Source organism: Saccostrea cucullata, unplaced genomic scaffold (genome assembly GCF_032062105.1).
Source record: "Saccostrea cucullata isolate Sc308-1 unplaced genomic scaffold, CSIRO_AGI_Scuc_v1 ctg1380, whole genome shotgun sequence".
Taxonomy (NCBI): domain Eukaryota; kingdom Metazoa; phylum Mollusca; class Bivalvia; order Ostreida; family Ostreidae; genus Saccostrea; species Saccostrea cuccullata.
Window position 1 is genome coordinate 111,911 of NW_026928293.1, and position 19,859 is coordinate 131,769.

The window sequence follows — 19,859 nt, forward strand, 5'->3', positions numbered from 1 at the left end:
ATATGCACATCTACACATTATGTCCTAAATACCTGCAAAGTTTGATGAAATTCTGTGCAGCGGTTTATGAGGAGTTGCGCTGACAAAAAAAGAGGACTGACTGACGGACTGACTGACGGACTGACTGACTGACTGACTGACTGACGGACGGGTCAAAAACATTATACCTCCCGCAACTAGTTGCGTGGGGTATAATAAAACATAACAACAAAAATAGATTTTTAAAGTTTATTGGAAAAAAATCAACAAATATTTACAATATTAAAAAAAGAACATTTATATATAATATGCCATTAGAAAAATAATAAATAAAATAAATGGATAATGAAAAGGGGGAAAATGTAAGCAAAACGTAATTAAAACTATTTACAGTGATTCTATATGAACTATGAAAGTGTAGTACCACCTACCTGTGTGACAATCTGTAGAAAAATATGATGGAAATACACCACCTAAAACCACGTCGTTAGGTACGTCACACGTCTTAGGTCAGGTGCTCAGTCACACAGGTAACAATGGAGGCTTACAAGCTCAAGGCGCCGAACATCCGTACCAAAGACTGCAACTCAATCTCCATTGGTGAAAACTGAAAAAAAATGTACAAGTAAGAAAAGTTGCAAGAATAACAGAAATATCTAGAAGAATACATTTTAAAAGTGGTTAATATTACAAAATACTAGTATACATACTAAAGCAGTCTTCTGTCTCTTCGAAAACATGAAAGGTTGGTCTGGTCTCTTGCGTTTGCGGTTGGACTGCTTCTGAAATTTACCAACATAAAATGTATAAAAAACTATCACAAAGACAGGTATTACTCTCTGTTATTTACTTTCTATATCTGTTTTTAATAACGACTATTTTCCAATACCTCAGCTTCTATCGACTGTGTCTCTGTGCATATGCCCCCTTCTGCTTTGTCCTCCACCAATCTCTTAATCACCTTGTCATCTGTCACCTGAAAAAATAATTTACTGACTTTTATTTTTTTTCTTTTCTCCTTCTAGGCACGTTTCAAAGAGACATAAAATAGCATCTCAATTGCTGACTCTCCATTACCTTGTCTACACGTATCTCAAACATTTTAAAGGTTATTCTTACTGAGAATTTTTTAAAACTTTGTTTATTGGAGTAAACGATACTAGTTAGTGATACTTTTAATTACACCTACCCTGTCAGTGGCAGTTTCAGGCTCATCGGAGGAAGAGTCGACAGGGGTCTCAGCACGCGGAGAGGAACCGCCAATGGAGGATGGTGTGGGTTCCACCTCAGCAGCTGGGGAGGGTTCCCCATCAGACCCAGTGGTAACATCTGTCGGTTCCTCACGGAGCCCAGTGTCAACAGCGAGAGAGGATGGCTCAATCTCCTGTAAAATAGGTAATAAAGTGTGCTGTTATGTGTGTGCTTACAAAAATAATACTTCATAACCCACCTAACTTCAATAAAACAGATGATAAAGATGAACTATTTCTTTTCAAAACAAAGTAGATGTACTAAGCAAGTCAGATGTTGTATATGTTTAGCATAAGGATTGTGGATAAGCTTACATCAACAGCAGCCTTGGCCTCTAGGTCTACTGACTGCTATTGTAAGAAAATAAAAAAGAAGGATTTGGATTGTTGTAAATTTGGTAACATATGACCAGGGATATTTTCCTAACTCAAGCAGCCATTTTTTAAACTTTATAAACAAAGGTCAAATAAAGAAAGTAAAGACTTTATGGAAATCATAACCCTCTCTCCAAAGAAGAATTATAATCCCAACCCCAAATTTTAAAAGAAATGTGATATGGAAAAAATCTCTTTCATGATGACTTTGAGCGTAAAATATCAACATCTATTGCAATTAAAAAAACATATTTGTATTATATTTGGAATAATATCTAACATGCAGTCCTAAGATTTATGATTAAAAAAAATTAATTTACCTTTGGCATTTTACCCATATTTCCACACTGCTGCCTGCCTGCTCTTTCTCTCTGATCTATTGTATTGCTGACTCAGGAGAACTCGGCGACTGCAGTTTGGACTCGTTTTGTTTCTATGGAGTTTTTTGCCGTTTGATGTTGTTTGTTTGATGATTTGCTTATTGTCATCATTTATTTATTTGTGGAAAGTATTTTTATCTCGAAAAACCGCACATTTTACGTAAAATTATGGGTACATATCACTGCCACATTTAAAGGACTGTGTAGCTAGTCTGATAAACATATGAATGTTACAAATATCATGATGACAGAGGACGGTTCTACAATTATTCTTACCTTTCTGGTCCAAACCTAGTCCCTGCTCCAAACTCGGTTGGTACGCCAATAAGTCTTCAAAAACTTCGGTGGCTCAGGCTGTGAAATAAGTCTTCTTATTATAAAATTGAATCATTTAATTTGACTGGTATTATCTATGTATAGGTTGAAAAAAATATGGCTCAGAAATAAGAATGGGACACCCAGGAACGTTCATTACTAGTACCTGTTTTGTTACTAAGACAGGTGGCGCCTTCGTGGGTTGGTCACTGGTCACCGGCGTAGTGGGTGGTACCCTCGGCTGCTGGGTCTTCTCCTAAAATACGACGAAAAAGGGTTTAATTTCTGCATTAAACCTCCATCATAATATATCTCCGGTCTCTTTAAACAAATCGTTGTATTGTTTATACATATTTATATATGTAATTATTTTGTTAGAGAAACAAAAATGCATTTGAAAATCAGTAAGCTTTTTTTTTCGAATTGCCCCATCCCCTTTCAAATACATTTAATTGATGATGTGCATTCACCTCTCTTGTCCATTTTTGATCCCTCCGCCAGACTTTGTTGTATCGCCATGTTATCTTCCGCCGTTTGGGTACAGCCTACAAAACAGAAGAAAATCTGTAGGACATATTTACTGTACACCATTACTATTAATAATATATATAAATCAATGTATTAACCTTTTTACATAAAGTCAATATAAGTCGGTATACCCCACCTCGTCAGGTTTCCCAGATGGTGTGTCTCTGGTCTCTGATGAGCCCTTGTCTGGATCTTCACCAGTCTGTAATATATGATAGAAAACAAGCTAATTCAGAGAATTTGTGTCCCCCGCTTAGGGAAAAAGTAAACCATGCGCAGTTCGGGGGGAGGGGGGACCCCCTTGACTGAATTTGTAGAATTATTAAATGTATACATGTATACTGAAGCAAATAAAATATGCCAGTATGGATATAAAGATTTGATTGCTTATTCTTAATTATGTGTATAGAAGATTATTTTTATATGGAATATTTATCACACTGTAATGATGATTTTATGAGTTTGTACAAGCCACACCTCATAAATTTTTCATTTCACATGCTAAATACTATCATTTAGTAAATAAAAAAAGTATTTCGAAAAAAAAAAATAAATTGGATCATCCGGGATGCGAACCCGGGCTTTCTCACATGTGAAGCGAGATACATACTACTAGACCACGGAACTGCTTTACACTGGCACAAATTATATGCAAAGATGAAGTCAAATACATGTATATATTCACGTTCGATATTGTCAAAATTTTACACAATGAATGATGTCTAATTTAACATTTATTAAACAGTTCTAATAGATGTAATAAGAATATAAAGTCCACTGAGAACCTGTTTTATACGTAATAACTCTCCTCAGGCCCCAGTGCTAAAAATAGCAACATGTAATACAATAAATACTGATAAAACAACGGGACGGGACACTTTGAGAGGGGTAAGAGAGGTCCTAGGGAGTTTGGTATAAAATTACATTGCAAAACCTCAAAATCTTCTCGAAATATCGCCCGGAAAGGATAGTGTTTCATACAGACAGAATGTATAAATTTACGACCTTGAACTTTGACCTTTTGACCTCAAAATCAATAAGGGTCTACCTGGGGCCACAGGGAGTTGTTTTGTAAAATTTCATTACAAAAGCTCAACGGGTTCTCGAGATATCGCGCGAAAACGAAAGTGTTATAACAGACATGTACAGAATTTGCGAATTTATGACCTTGACCTTTTGACCTCAAAATCAAAAGGGTTCTTCTCTAGTCCATAGGGAGTTGCTAAGCAAATTTCATTGCAAAAGCTCAAAGGGTTCACGAGATATCATGTGGAAACGAAAGCGTTACAGACAGACAGAATGACGGACGGACGGAAGGACAGACGGACGGACAGACCCAAATTAATATCCCCCACTTTTCAAGCGGGGGACAAAAATGCACATGTTCTACTTTAAAAGTCAGACATTGTTGAGAATAATAGTTGCCACAAATATGATATATGATATACGATACATAATTAAAAGTAAAGTTTAACTCTATTTATTGTGTCCATGACCATTTACCATACCTGCTTGGGTTGCAATTGGTCCTTTTTAGAAGGGAGTGGCACCCTCTGTGCTTCGCTGGTGGCGATTCCCTATAAGGCAGCAATGATTCATTTAATGATCATTAGACAGTGTAGTTTCATAATTCTTACTGTTTAAAATCTCTATCAACAGTATAATACTATTGTTTGCAGCTGACTGTAAAGTTTCACGTTACGTCACGGTAGCGCGTCGGACTTAAAATCTCGGGGTCGTGAGTTCGCTCCCCGGTATGGGCGTTGTCGGATTTTCCTCAAAAATGGAAGCCGTGCACTATTTCGGCATAGTATGCTTACGCTATATAAATCCTTAGACCACTATGCGAGAATAGTAGGGTATGGGTTATATAGAGACAAACTGACAGGAAGCATAATAATGATGAATATTGGCACAAGTTGGCTGTACCAATGCACGAGCTTGCGAGTGCATTTGTACAGCCAACGAGTGCCAATATAATTATTCACCAATATAAGTTCAATAACACCTTTATTATATAGCTAAAACATTTTCTCATAATTTATAATAATTATTCTAACTTAAAAAAAACTCGAATGATTTTTTTAGTATCGGTATTCAAATTAACGCCTGTCCTGTAAGTGTTTAATATCGCATCATTCCGATGACCCTATCGAGCGTTATGATTTGCTTATTTAGGTTTTAATGCGACTAATACGTACTAAATTTTTAATGAATAATTTCATTTTTGTGTTAAAAAAAATAAACACATCTTACCTACACCCCTACTAATGTGTTCGGAACCTTTTATTTTTCTGTGTTCTTCAAAGTATGAAACCCGATGAGTTCAGAGTAGCTCTGGCAGTGGCTCTGACGAGAGTTAGCGAGACAACAGCGAGATAGGGTAAATTATTCACGGAAATGTGGCTAGGAAGTGACTAGCACGTGGAGACATGGTAAACCGAAAAGTTATGTTGCGTTTCAGTTTTTACCACCTTATAATATCTGTAGTTATGCACTTCATTCGATCTCTCCTATATTCATTCAAACTTAAATAACTATTCTCTATATTACAATGTTCTACAGTCATGAATTAAAATTTCTTTTTGGACAAATATTTTTACATGGGAACCGGGACTATATTTTTTGGCGTCAGATGATTTTAACTACCAATCAGCTGAATGTTAAATGAACGGTGGAAGTCCAGGATTCTCAAAGTCATATTGCAAAGCGATATGCGTCTGTAGCAATTCCTTTGTTCAATTGTTGTACTATCGGTGAATACAATTGTCAGGTGGATTCCCTGGCCAGAACACGTGATCACGAGTATAGTTATGTAAACAAAGTTTTGTCCATTTAAATGCTTAAGATATGCTGCTCGTTTTCCTTACCCTTGAAGCGCTGGTGTTCTAAACTAGACACTACATTCTTATATGAAACATATTTTTTTTCTAGTTAACAACAAATCTTTTATAGTTTCTAATCTTTGTATTTTGTTCATAAGAACATTTTTTTTTTTCATTTTTCACTTCATTCACATGATCATAGATTGACCTGAAACACGTGTTCGAAGTATAATGTAAACATGTATTTGGCGTAAACGTTACTATTCATTCAACGATTGGTCAGTTGCTCGTAGTAAGATCCTCTGTACGCATTTATAACAATAGCCATGTAAGGTACACAAAGGTGTGTCAGTGTAGATGATATTACACCTATTTTTTACCAGCGTATCGGTCGCTAGTGAGCTATAATTTTCGTCGTAAAGTACATGTATGATAAGATACATATTGTTATTTTAACCCCCCTTTACCTTTACCCGCCCTTTTTAGCTCACCTGAGCCGAAGGCTCAAGTGAGCTTTTCTGATCACATTTTGTCCGTCGTCCGTCTGTCCGTCCGTCTGTCCGTCCGTCCGTCTGTAAACTTTTCACATTTTCAACTTCTTCTCAAGAACCACTGGGTCAATTTCAACCAAACTTGGTACAAAGCATCCTTGGGTGAAGGGAAATTTAAATTGTTAAAATGAAGGGACATATCCCCTCGCAAGGGGAGATAATCAAGAAAAGACAAAAATAGGGTTGGGTCATTAAAAAATCTTCTTCTCAAGAACCACTGGGCCAGAAAAGCTGAAACTTATGTGGAAGCATCCTGGGGTAGTGTAGATTCTAACTTGTTCAAATCATGAACCCCAGGGGTAGGGCGGGGCCACAATGGGGATTCAATGTTTTACATAGAAATATATAGTAAAAATCTTTGAAAATCTTCTTCTTAAGAACTACTGGGCCAGTAAAGCTGAAACTTATGTGGAAGCATCCTGGGGTAGTGTAGATTCTAAATTGTTCAAATCATGACCCCCAGGGGTAGGGCGGGGCCACAATGGGGAATCAATGTTTTACATAGAAATATATAGGAAAAATCTTTGAAAATATTCTTCTCAAGAACCACTAAGCCAGAGAAGCTGAAACTTATTTGGAAGCATCCTGGGGTAGTGTACATTCTAAATTGTTCAAATCATGACCCCCGGGGATAGGGCGGGGCCACAATGGGGAATCAAGGTTTTACATAGAAATATATAGGAAAAATCTTTGAAAATCTTCTTCTCAAGAACCACTGGGTCAGAAAAGCTGAAACTTATGTGGAAGCATCCTTGGGTAGTGTAGATTCTAAATTGTTCAAATCATGACCCCCAGGGGTAGGACGGGGCCACAATGGGGATTCAATGTTTTACATAGAAATACATAGGAAAAATCTTTGAAAATCTTCTTCTCAAGAACCACTGAGCCAGAGAAGCTGAAACTTATTTGGAAGCATCCTGGGGTAGTGTAGATTTTAAATTGTTCAAATCATGACCCCCGGGGGTTGGGCGGGGCCACAATGTGGAATCAATGTTTTATATAGAAATATATAGAAAAAATCTGAAAATCAAAGCTGAAACTCATATGGAAGCATACTGGGGTAGTGTATATTTCAAATTGCTTAAATTATGATCAGTGGGGTAGGGTGGGGTCACAATATGTTTTACAAGGGGGAAATCTGGTAAAGAACAGAATGGCCAAAGCTTCTCAGGTGAGCGATGTGGCCCATGGGCCCCTTGTTCTATTTAAAATCATGAAAGTCTTCCATAAAGGTCTGGAAACAATATTATTACAGGACATACAGACTATAGCAATTTTCTGTTTACGGTTAATTTTATTTGTAAAACCGGTTCTACCCTATAACCTTTGAATAGGTCAACCTAAACCACGTGCCTTGAATTTAAATCACAATAACATTAGTAGGGGTGACCTAGATGCCACAACTTTTTTTAATTTAGCTCTAAGAATTAGACCAGATAACTTTTTTTTTGTTTACAACGGGGCGTTCGATATTGAACGCTCGTATTCGGAATGTATGGGATGATACCTAGTAAATTTCATACCTGGCGAGGCGGAGCCGAGTCAGGTATGAAATTTACTAACCAGTATGAAATTTACTAACCAGGTATCATCCCATACCCTGTCACTAAAAGACTATGTAACGAATTTACCCCACCGATGAAACATTTACGTTTTATCTGTGGTTTATAAAATTAATGTTTTTCTCTGCTAAATGCTTCATAATGCTTATACTGAGCCTATTATGACGTCACGTTATGTTTGTTACGTAATACATCGACCAGGTATAGATTTACAACTGACCGGGTATAGATTTGCAACTGACCGGGTATTATTAGTTACATAGTCTTTTAGTGACAGGGTATGGGATGATACCTGGTTAGTAAATTTCATACCTGGTGAGGCGGAGCCGAGTCAGGTATGAAATTTACTCACCAGGTATCATCCCATACCCTGTCACTAAAAGACTATGTAACGAATTTACCCCACCGATGAAAAATTTACGTTTTATCTGTAGTTTATAAATGGTTTTCTCTGCTAAATGCTTCACGCTTACACTGTGCCTATTATGACGTCACGTTTGTGTTTGTGACATAATACATCGACCGGGTATAGATTTACTGACCGGGTATGGATTTACAACTGACCGGGTATAAGTAATCCACCGCCTTCATGTGACAGACTTCAACCAATCGTAAGCCAGGATTTCACGGAAAAATCGACAGAGGTGGGGTAAAAGTAATCCACCGCCTTCACGTGACAGACTTCAACCAATCGTAAGCCAGGATTTCACGGAAAAATCGACAGAGGTGGGCTCCGCCTCGCCAGGTATGAAATTTACTAACCAGGTATCATCCCATACCCTGTCACTAAAAGACTATGTAACGAATTTACCCCACCGATGAAACATTTACGTTTTATCTGTAGTTTATAAATGGTTTTCTCTACTAAATGCTTCATCACGCATATACTGTGCCTATTATGACGTCACGTTTGTGTTTGTGACGTAATACATCGACCGGGTATAGATTTACAACTGACCGGGTATAGATTTACAACTGACCGGGTATAAGTAATCCACCGCCTTCACGTGACAGACTTCAACCAATCGTAAGCCAGGATCTCACGGAAAAATCGACAGAGGTGGGGTAAAAGTAATCCACCGCCTTCACGTGACAGACTTTAACCAATCGTAAGCCAGGATTTCACGGAAAAATCAACAGAGGTGGGGTAATTGATAATATTTGTTATACCAAATCTCTTTATTTTCTTATATGCTGAATTCAATATAAAATCAGTTAAAAAACACAAGAATCATGCAAATTACTAATTAGTGTTTGTAATTACACTTAATTACAATTTTTAAAACCAGAATGGGTTAATGCATTTCTCTATCATGTGCATCAGTTTTCTCATTCATTAGAATAATCACCACCACGACATGTTTTTAAACATTGAAATATTTACTGTGAACTATTATAATACGACGACAATAATTTTTTCATTGAGAAAAAGAATTGCCAATATCCTATGCATTCACCTACCACAAATCTTAATCCATTTCCCCTTCATTTACTTGTTTTTGCGCCCCCCCCCCCGCCTACCGGAAACAAGAACCCGCAACCCCCTCTAACGGAAGCAGGAAAAGATGACGTTGCCAATGGTGACGTGATATTATGTAGAGCTAGGCTAGGAAAATAATTTCTTTGTGGAAAGTTATAATGACTTAAATCTATGACCAGTAAAATCCTCTTGTATATTAAATTAGTAATTAGAGAAATAAATTATCATATTTTAATATTTTTTTAATTTTATAAATGGAAAACTAAATAAATAAATCCAGAAAGTACATGGGGCGGTTTTACAGATCTCTCCTCAACTATATAACATGAAAACTTTCTCTGATCTTATGTTTTCCTTGACAACTTCCCCAAAAGAAACTAAAAATTACATTTAATTGTATTTTCTTTCGCAGTGATACCAGAAAAATGGACGGGTGTATGGAAGGAGGGCATATAACGCTTCTTTACCCCTCTTAATTCTCGAAGTAACTAAATAAATTCCGAACTATGTTTACTAAAATTAAACACACAATGTGAGGCATTACCCTCTTATTTCTGTTTTCTTGCATCTCTGTCGCCATTTCTTTGCTAAATGCAGCAACGTTTACAAAAAATCGGGAGAGTACAAAAAAATACGTCCGATGCTTTCGACTAAAGCAGTTGGAATGAGAGACCTGTAACCACAACACAACGCAAGTTTACTACGAAACGTGATGTCATAATCGGAATGATGTATGCAAAATTAACCAGACTCGGCTGTCTCCGTAAATCTACGACCAGCAGAATCGTTAGTTGTTGAGGATTTACGGAGACAGTTGGTAGTCTGGTTGAACGAGACGAACTTTCTGCCGCGGTGGCAATCGGTTTTGGTTGACTTTGAATCGTCGACTTAGGGAGGCAACCGGACGCCTGATTGAACGAGACTACACCTAACCGTGTTCTTTCATACTGATATACGATTTTTTTCTGTCATTTTCTAACAAAATACAAATAGAAATTATATGAAAGATTCTATTAACCTGCTCTATTCTCACCCCCCCCCCCTTTCCAAGTAAATATATTCTCTTCAGTCGAGGTCTTCCGATTTGATTTTCGATTTCGATGTGATTTTATATGTCTACGTAGTAAGGGTTCCCTTTTATTGTCCCCCGCTTGAAAAGTGGGGGATATTAATTTGGGTTTGTCCGTCCGTCCGTCCGTCCGTCCGTCCGTCCGTCCGTCTTTCTGTCTGTCTGTAACGCTTTCGTTTCCACACGATATCTCGAGAACTCTCTGAGCTTTGCAATGAAATTTAGCATAGCAACTCCCTATGCACTAAAGAAGACCCCTATTGATTTTGAGGTCAAAAGGTCAAAGGTCAAGGTCATAAATAAGCAAATTATGTCTGTTAAAACACTTTCGTTTCCACACGATATCTCTGGAACCATTTGAGCTATTGCAATGAAATTTTACATAACAACTCCCTGTGGCCTAATGAAGACCCCTATTGATTTTGAGGTCAAAAGGTCAAAGTTCAAGGTCGTAAATTTATACATTCTGTCAGTGTGTAACACTATCATTTCCGGGCGATATTTCAAGAAGATTTTGAGCTTATGCAATGTAATTTTATACCAAAACTCCCTAGGACGTCTCTCACCCCTCTCAAAGTGCCCCGCCCCGTTTGTTTTATTAGTATTTATAGTATTACTTGTCGCTATTTTTAGCGCAGGGGCATGAGGAGAGTTATTGCGTATAAAACAGGTTCTCAGCGGACTTTATGTTCTTATTACATCTATTAGAACTGTTTAATAAAGGCTAAATAAATCAAACACCATGGATTGTGTAAAATTTTGAGAATACCGAACATGAAAACATGAATATATACATGTATGTGACTTCACTTCTGCATATACTCCACACTTTGTACAGCGACACCGTGGTGTAGTGGTTATGTCTCTCGCTTCAAATGTGAGAGGTCCCGGGATCGATTCTCGGTCGATCCTTTTTTTTTTTTTTAAATACCCTTTTTTTTTTTTTACTAAATGATAGTATTCAGCATGTGAAATGAAAAATTTCTGAGGTTATAAAATCATCATTACACTGTGATAAATATTCCATATAAAAAAATCTTCTACACACATAATAAAGAATAAGCAATCAAATCTTTATATGCATATTGACATACATGTATTTTATTTGCTTCAGTATACATGTATACATTTAATAATTCTACAAATTCAGTCAGGGGGAGCCGACTTTTTCCCTAAGCGGGGGACACGAATTCTCTGAATTAGCTTGTTCAGCCATATATTGTGTGCACTGCGCTGTAAATTCCTTGGCACATTCAGTTACATTTTCGCAAAGTAAATAACTTAACATAATGTTTTGTTTGATGAATTTGCTGTATTTTTTTTTTCCATTTTTGAATCTATTTTTAATACTTCTGTGGCAAAGTAATTTTTTTTTTAATTTCATGTCGCCCCATTTTAATTTTGCTTTAACTTGAAACTCACTCCCCGACCCCCACCCCCAATTTGAAAGATTTTTTAGCCTTGTGGGGAGAGTAATGTGATAAGCAATAGGAACCTCTGTATAGTCAACAGATAGACAATAAATAATTGTCCCCCGCTTGAAAAGTGGGGGATATTAATTTGGGTTTGTCCGTCCGTCCGTCCGTCTTTCTGTCTGTCTGTAACTATTTCGTTTCCACACGACATCTCGAGAACCCTTTGAGCTTTTGCAATGAAATTTAGCATAGCAACTCCCTATGGACTAAAGAAGACCCCTATTGATTTTGAGGTCAAAAGGTCAAAGGTCAAGGTCATAAATAGGCAAATTCTGTCTGTTAAAACACTTTCGTTTCCACACGATATCTCTAGAACCATTTGAGCTATAGCAAAGAAATTTTACATAACTACTCCCTGTGGCCTAAAGAAGACCCCTATTGATTTTGAGGTCAAAAGGTCAAAGTTCAAGGTCGTAAATTTATACATTCTGTCTGTGTGTAACACTATCATTTCCGGGCGATATTTCAAGAAGATTTTGAGGTTATGCAATGTAATTTTATACCAAAACTCCCACGGACGTCTCTCGCCCCTCTCAAAGTGCCCCGCCCCGTTTGTTTTATTAGTATTTATAGTATTACATGTCGCTATTTTTAGCGCAGGGGCATGAGGAGAGTTACTGCGTATAAAACAGGTTCTCGGCGGACTTTATGTTCTTATTACATCTATTAGAACTGTTTAATAAAGGCTAAATAAATCAAACACCATGGATTGTGTAAAATTTTGAGAATACCGAACATATACATGTATGTGACTTCAGTTCTGCATATACTTCACTCTGGTTAAAGCGACTCCGTGGTCTAGTGGTTATGTCTCTCGCTTCAAATGTGAGAGGTCCCGGGATCGAATCTCAGTCGAAGCTTTCTTTTTTTTTTTTTTTAAATACTTTTTTTTTTTACTAAATGATAGTATTCAGCATGTGAAATGAAAAATTTATGAGGTTATAAAATCATCATTACAGTGTGATAAATATTCCATATAAAAAATCTATACACATAATAAAGAATAAGCAATCAAATCTTTATATGCATATTGACATCATGTATTTTATTTGCTTCAGTATACATGTATACATTTAATAATTCTACAAATTCAGTCAGGGGGAGCCGACTTTTTCCCTAAGCGGGGGACACGAATTCTCTGAATTAGCTTGTTCTCAATTGAGTTTTTTTACGTCTGGGAATCATTTCTATTCCATTGCCAGATTCTTTTGGAATCTTACTGGGTACAGATGAACTTTTAAAGCACGTGTCAACTTGAAAACTATTGATGTCCTAAAAGATAAGATACATGTAATAATTAATATACTGTACCTTGTCAGACGCCAAAGATGGCGATAGTCTAGTTCTGAGGGTTGTCTCGTAAGGATAACCAAACTTCTGAAATATAAAAAAAGTCTTAAATATCAATAAAACTTTTTAAAACTGCAATAGGTCAATGCATTGCTGTTTCAATTGCATAATTTTATTAATTTTCAGTTCTTCCTTAATATTTAAATATATCTTCCTTAATATTTAAATATTCTCATGCTATAGATATTTTATAACAGTATGGGGATATTTTAAATCATTGAGAGAGAGAGATTTAGAATGCTAAGTTCCTATGCCACTTTAAATTTCCTTATCCAGTTATCCTCTTCTCCATGTATTAACATGTTCATGTCTGGTATTTTTGACCCCCCTCCCCCGTGCCGGAAGCAGGAAAGGTTTACGTTGCCAATTGCGACATGAAATGATGTAGAGCTAGGAGAATATATATATTTTTCCCTATATATTCTTATTAAATACAAGATTCTATAACCTGAAAACAGCTTTTTAACGAAAGAATCGTCTACATATATTATTTCTAGCATTAAAAAAACTTTTAAAATAGTTTTTGGACGGCATATTGTTTTTCACTAGTACAATTTTGAGTGAGCTTTTTTTCCTTATAATATTGTTAAAATATATACATGTATTTGATACATTCTCATTCACTTAATATTTGCTTTTTTGGCTACTATTGAAACTTGGCTGCCAATTCAAGATTTACAATTATTTAATGGCACACAACTGGCGTGTTACACCCAACCCCACTGCACACAACTTTCACTTAAATCTTTTTCAACATTTGTCTGTAGCCTAAACAAAAAGTAATTTTCTCTATAAATAATTCAATATTAATTCCACTGCTTTCTTCATTAAGCAGTTCTCCACCACCCTCACCATTATTCTTTTTATTTACTTTTTAACAGTAACTACGATTATATTTATGTTTTGACCCCCCCCCCCCCAAAAAAAAATCTGTACCCTTATGTAGAGCTAGGAATAAATGGCGTTGCCAATAACGACGTTATAAATTATGTAAAGCTAGGAGAAGATTGCCATTTCTGTAAATTTTGATAACATACCGACTGTTTAAACTTTTATGTGTTAACAAAAGTAATAAACTGGTATCATAAATTGTGATATGTGTTTTATTTCAGTTTTTAGCTCACCTGAGCCGAAGGCTCAAGTGAGCTTTTCTGATCAAAATTTGTCCGTTGTCTGTCGTTGTCGTAGTCGTTGTCGTTGTCGTCGTCGTCGTTGTTGTAAACTTTTCACATTTTCGACTTCTTCTCAAGAACCACTGGGCCAATTTCAACCAAACTTGGCACAAAGCATCCTTGGGTGAAGGGGATTCAAGTTTGTCCAAATGAAGGGCCAGGCCCTCATTCAAGGGGAGATAATTGGGAATTAATGAAAAAATGGTGGTATCTTTTAAAAATCTTCTTCTCAAGAACCACTGTGCCAGGAAAGATGAAACTTTTGGGGAAACATCCTCAGGTAGTGTAGATTCAAGTTTGTTCATATCATGACCCCCGGGGGTTGGGCGGGGCCAAAATGGCCGACCAAAGTTTTACATAGAAATATATAGGAAAAATCTTTTAAAATCTTCTTCTCAAGAATAACAAAGCCATAGTTGATCATATTTATATGAAAGCATCCTCAGGTAGCGTAGATTCAAGTTTGTTCATATCATGACCCCTGGGGGTTGGGCGGGGCCAAAATGGCCGACCAAAGTTTTACATAGAAATATATAGGAAAAATCTTTAAAAATCTTCTTCTCAAGAATAACAAAGCCATAGTTGATCATATTTATATGAAAGCATCCTCAGGTAGTGTAGATTCAATTTTGTTCATATCATGACCCCTGGGGGTTGGGCGGGGCCAAAATGGCCAACCAAAGTTTTACATAGAAATATATAGGAAAATTCTTTAAAAATCTTCTTCTCGAGAATAGCAAAGCCACAATTGATCATATTTATATGGAAGCATTCACAGGTAGTGTAGATTCAAGTTTGTTCATATCATGACTCCTGGGGGTAGGGCGGGGCCAAAATGGCCGACCAAAGTTTTATATAGAAATATATAGGAAAATTCTTTAAAAATCTTCTTCTCGAGAATAGCAAAGCCACAGTTGATCATATTTATATGGAAGCATGCACAGGTAGTGTAGATTCAAGTTTGTTCATATCATGACCCCTGGGGGTAGGGCGGGGCCAAAATGGCCGACCAAAGTTTTATATAGAAATATATAGGAAAAATCTTTAAAAATCTTTTTCTCAATAACCACTGGGCCAGGAAAGATGAAACTTATGTGGAATCATCCTCAGGTAGTGTAGATTCAAGTGAGTTCATATCATGACTCCGGGGGTAGGGTAAGGCCAAAATGGCTGATCAAAGTTTAACATAGGAATGTAACGGAAAAATCTTTAAACATCTTCTTTTCAAGAACCACTGGGCCAGGAAAGATGAAACTTATGTGGAATCATCCTCAGGTAGTGTAGATTCAAGTGAGTTCATATCATGACCCCGGGGGTAGGGTAAGGCCAAAATGGCTGATCAAAGTTTAACATAGGAATGTAACGGAAAAATCTTTAAACATCTTCTTTTCAAGAACCACTGGGCCAGGAAAGATGAAACTCATGTGGAATCATCCTCAGGTAGTGTAGATTGAAGTTTCTTCAAATCATGACCCCCAGGGGTAGGGTGGGGCCAAAATGGCCGATCAAAGTTTTACATAGGAATATATAGGAAAAATCTTCTTCTCAAGAACCATTGAGACAGGAAAGATGAAACTCCTGTGGAATCATCCAAGGATAGTGTAGATTCAATCTTATTCACAAGACCCCCAGGGGTAGGGTTGGGCAAATAACCTATAAAAGTTTTACATAGGAATATATAAAGAAACCTTATGATATTTATAGGGAATTATCCTTAGGTTGTGTAGATTAGATTCAAGTTTGTATATATCATGACCCCTGGAGGGTTTAAATTCAAGCCCCCTCCCCCCCCCCCCCCCCTCTCAGTAAACTTTCAGTTCTGATATGATCTGGTATGTGCTTTTTCCTAGCCAATAGCTCAGGTGAGCGATATGGCCCCTGGGCCTCTTGTTTAAATTGTTGTAGAACATGTATGGGAAAAAAAGATTCCCAAATATGCATGTAAAGCTGAAGATGAAATATAAATACAAGTTAAGGTATGTATAAATGAAAATAACCTAACAGCCAAATAATATCTGTACGTTATTAAATAAAAAAAAATGCTAGGGTGTCCCGAAGAAGTGTCTTCCGTATAAAAGCAGCGGTGTCGGATTGCATTAGACTCTAGGCAGAGCCCCCCTCCCCCCTCTCCACCAATTAACTACGTGTGTGGAACTATACAACTCATTGTACATGTCTATTAAATTAAACACTAATGAGGCATTTTTACCCTCTTTGTGTTCTGGCATCCTAAGTGCCATTTCTTTCCTTTGTGAAGCAGAAAATGTAGAAAAATCGATAGAGTTGTGAGAACGCGTCCGACCATCTTGATTCGTATCTTGTAAATAAGACGTAACCACAACACAACCTAAGTATACCGAGAAACGTGACGTCATAATGAAGAATATCCAATGAAAAGTCATGTAATGAAGGACAGCATTTTTTGAAGATCATAAACTTTCGTAATATGGTCTCGTTCAATCAGACACTCGGCTCTCTCCGTGAATCTCCGACCAGACTAAAACTTTCACACCTTAGAGTGTTGATGTTCAAATAATTATTTGCGCATCATTTTATTTAAGTTGTAAAATGAAATTTCAATTGAAAGGAACACTCTTTTTATATCTTGTCTAATTTTTTTTACCGATTTTAATCAAAACCCTTTTACACAGATTAATATATATATATATATATATATATATATATATATATATATATATATATATATATATATATATATATATATATATATACACACGATACATATACATATAATTCTACAAATTCAGGGGGGGGGGGTTATCGAACGGCGCTTGCTTTTCTTTTTTCCCTTAAGGGGGGGGGGGGGCACACATTCTCCGAATTAGCTTGTTCACCTTTAAATTCTTTATTGAGAAACTCATTGACAATATCTGCTTCCATGTTTCAGGCAACCACCCCTCTATGCCTTTATTGATTTAAATAAATGCATGTAAATTGTTGAAAGCTATGATCAGATTTGATGAATTAATAAACAATATTTTTCTCTAGCATGTCCAAATTACCAGGTATAAAATCTAATAAAATTTGGATTACTAGACTATCAATACCTGCTAACAGTCGATGAGCCAACACAACATAATTTGGGTGGTTTCGGTTATGAAATTGGACAAGATCAAATCGCCAATGCCCCATCATAGCTTCCCCATCGTTTTCCCTTACCGCGTCGTGCCTAACAAGATCCATAAGACCCATATACGTAAATGTCTTCACGTACATATTTTTAAGTCCGATTTACATGCATTTATTGGCTCTGATGGTCCTCTATTTTCCTTGCATTCCTGGCAATACCACTTTCCACCTGTGAAAAAAGAATGACCCTAGTGATCTTAGCATTGTTTTTCAAAACCAAAGGGGGATGGGGGGGGGGGGGTTGTACTAGTATGTCATAAAACATACAACACAGTAAATAGATACAATTAATGAGAAATATTTTTTCTTATATTAAAAAAATGCATTCTCATGCGCTTGAAAATTGATTGTTCTAAATTGTAAAGAACAATATATGTGCATATTCTTACGAGGTGCCGTTTTCAATCCAACGCATTTCATGTGATACCATTCCTTTGAACAACCACCATTATCACAGGCAATCATCGGTTCATGTTTCCCATATCAATTTAATGCCACAGCAATATTTGTAACAGCGCCTACATTCTTCTGAGCAAGCAAAATCTTCCGTTACATGCTAGTCGAAATCTTCATCACCCCCTGTAATGCAGTCGACATGGAACCAATTGTTACCAGGAAATTTTCTATAGCACATTCTATCATTGGTACGTCATCTAAATCTGTAAAATAATTGGAGGAAATTTTGAGACGCTGTTGTAATGAGAGAATTTTACATTCTACATGTATTATGAAAAGGGATCAAAATGCTTAAACTGCAAGTTAACTTCTTTACAAAAAACAGAAATTGTATGCTGGTTCATCATTTCCTGCATTCAATATCCTGCCGATATCAATGTCAAACCAACTTTTTTGGCACTGTCCATTACATACTCTTTCTTGTTCTGAAGCGTGTGTACATCTGTGGGTTCTTCTGTAATAGACTCCATCTGTAGTACTTCCACTGTCGCCAGAATAGTGTACCCGTAAGTTACAAACTTTAGGAATGTTGAAACGTGGTTGAAAGCATCACCCACTTGCTTTTTCACACCTCTGTGACCAAAGAGATTCTTGAGGTGAAACAGCGTTCCCTTGTCCTGGGCACTTTTGCCACTGAAGAATATGTCCATTATATCCTTCCAAAAAGTATAACAGAACGAATTCAGAAAACAGATACAACTGATTTTTCTTAGCAATAACAAAATGATTTTTTTCTTCAAAATTGCTACCTGCACTAGTAACATCCTTTTGTGAAACTCTTGTGCCACTGGCTGCAATCCTTGTAATCCTTTCATTGGTGTCCCTGCGTCAGTCCTTGCTAAGTGGGCGTCATTATGACGCTCACATGAAAGACCATCTCTATAACATACCAAAGGAAAAAAGGCGATTTTCTCGTCTAGGTACATATTCATGAAGTCTTTCCAAAATTTTGATTGTCCCCACTGTTGTTGGTTTTTCCTGACACACACCTAAATTTATCTAAGAGAATGGAGAGGAATGAAAGGATTTCCTATTTCTAACAAATTAATATGCTCAATGATTATAAGAGATCATTCAATTGCAAACTTTCTACATTGCTTCTCTTTGACGATTCTCTCCAGAATCTGTGTCTTATGTGTAGTGGAACAGACTCTGTAAAGTTTTTCTGGAAATATGGAATTTCTTGAACCATTATGCGAGCAACGATGATGCTCATACGATTTTTAATTTCTTTGAGATCATCTTTACTGGGAAGAAAGTTCGCAAGGGGAATTTCTGCAGCATTCGCATGACTTTGTCATCCAAATGAGTGGATGGAATTCTATTTTCAACGCAGTAGGAAAGTGCCCATAATAGCATTTTATTTTGGCGTTCATGTGGCCAAATCATGTTTGTCCTATTGGCAGGGATGGTCGCCATGCATGTTCAGCAGTCTACTGCCATCTGTTATAGTCGCCCGCGTGGCGCAGTGGTTAGAGCGTCTGCTCTAGAGTCGCGAAGTAAGGATTCAATCCTTACGTCGCGGGTTCGAATCCCACTGTGGGACGTGGAGGCCGCTCCTTCGGATGAGACCGTATAAACCGAGGCCCCGTGTCGCAGTAGTTGCTGGCACGAAAAAGATCCCTCACTGCTCAAAGGCCCTGAGTGCCGAGCATAGGACAAAATTTGTAGCCCTCCACCGGCAAGTGGTGGCGTCTTCATACGAGTGAAAAATTTTCGAGAGGGACGTTAAACAACACACAATCAATCAACTATCTGTTATGCTTATGGCCGCTCTTTGACAAAACAAATGACGGCCCAGGGTATGATTTCGGCAATGCGTGGTGCATTAAATGAAAACAAATGCATCAGAAATTCTATTCTTGAATCTATGTCATTAGATGACACTGAATTTACCATTCAGAGGCAAGAATGCTCAGGATGTACAGATGATTGTTGTTGT

The 19,859-nt window shown here is 37.0% G+C and overlaps 1 pseudogene; it reads right to left on the reverse strand.

The window, feature by feature from the left end:
• Positions 1–844: 844 nt before the first annotated feature.
• LOC134277063 (uncharacterized) lies at positions 845–19,109 on the reverse strand (annotated as a pseudogene).
• Positions 19,110–19,859: the final 750 nt, after the last annotated feature.